This window comes from Radiomyces spectabilis (assembly GCF_025331425.1).
Source record: "Radiomyces spectabilis strain NRRL 2753 chromosome Unknown BYT42scaffold_14, whole genome shotgun sequence".
NCBI lineage: Eukaryota > Fungi > Mucoromycota > Mucoromycetes > Mucorales > Radiomycetaceae > Radiomyces > Radiomyces spectabilis.
Genome location: NW_026251939.1, coordinates 712,844 through 714,263, shown reverse-complemented (window position 1 = coordinate 714,263; position 1,420 = coordinate 712,844). Strand labels below are relative to the sequence as shown.

The window sequence follows — 1,420 nt, the reverse complement described above, 5'->3', positions numbered from 1 at the left end:
AGTATTAAAGATTAAAATTATTATTGAATTGTATTTTTAAAATGCTTTATAATTATTAAATTTTAAAATTTTAAAATATAATAAAAATTCCATAATAATGTAAAATATTGTAGATGAGTTTAAAAATAGATTACCATATATAGTATCTGTGTTCTATAGTAATATTTGTCCGCACGCGACACTGCGGAATGGCGAATGCAACGCAACGCTGAAGCTGACAAACGCCGCTGGGACGAAGTAATGCGCACTGACACCCAAACCTTCGACCTTGGCGACTTAGTCTTGTTGCGACACGAAAGCCGAAAAGGACTGGAGCCGTCCTGGATGGGTCCATACACGGTCATCGACCGCAATCTCGACACGGACATTTATCAGCTCCACGAAGTCAACGGCAAGCCCTATGCTTCCTGGGTACACACGGAACGCCTTCGCCCTGCATATACGACCGACATTACCCCACGTGAAGCCTGGTATATTCCGCGTATTGCTCGTGCCCAACCTTCACCTCATTCTTAGCACTTCCTCGCCCTCTCGATATCTTTTCAATTTCTTTTTTTTCTCTTTCGTCTTGCCCGATTTCGTTGCTCGTGGACGATCAACAGTCTGAGGAGGGAGTATTGTCGTGACCTGTTTCCATTCTGACCAATCAGAACTCCCCGCGGACTCCCTCGCAAGCGAAGAGTCAACACCAATAACATATAGACTCTGAAAAGGGCTAATACCCTTTTGTATAATAGATTAATAATCAGTAAACTAGAGAAAAGATATAAAAGACAGAACAAACAGAATAATAAAAAGTCAGTCATTTTTAGACCTATATTTCTTGGCAAACCACTTTGGTGATCTTGACTGTATATCAGATCCGAGTGAAGTACGACACCGTGAACGTTTTAGGAAATACCAAAAAAGGATACGACACAGGTCTGACAATAATAAAAATAAAAATTTGCGGCCTATGTGGATTGAACACATGACCTTTAGATCTTCAGTCTAACGCTCTCCCAACTGAGCTAAGGCCGCACTCTTTTTTCGCTCTTCATCACTTTTTTCGACTTTCAGACGAAAAAGTGTCCTCCCACTACAGTTAAAGGGCGAAACCTGACGCCCCTGACGTCAGGTACTTTGAATAACCTGACGCGGAAGGTTTTTTTAACTTGCCATTTTGGGATTCAGTGTTATGCAGACTTCCCTTTTCAGAATAAACATTCTTATTTTGGACGAATTCTCGTTTTGGATGGGAAAAAAAAAAAAACACTAAGCCGCAACCGTCGTTAAGAGAGACAATTAGGCACTTCGTGTAGCTCTTTCTGGATTCTTTAATCAACTTTTGTAACTACTGCAATGTCTTATCAACGCGAATTTAATGCTCATGCTGCTAGTGCTTCCCGCGATACTAGCGTTACTAACCATACTAACCGTA

General features: G+C 40.8%; 1 non-coding gene across 1 annotated transcript; it reads right to left on the bottom strand.

Annotated features, from left to right (window-relative positions):
- Window positions 1-947: 947 nt before the first annotated feature.
- BYT42DRAFT_t131 lies at window positions 948-1,020 on the bottom strand. Its single transcript has one exon. It is a non-coding gene; the product is annotated as a tRNA-Phe (tRNA).
- Window positions 1,021-1,420: the final 400 nt, after the last annotated feature.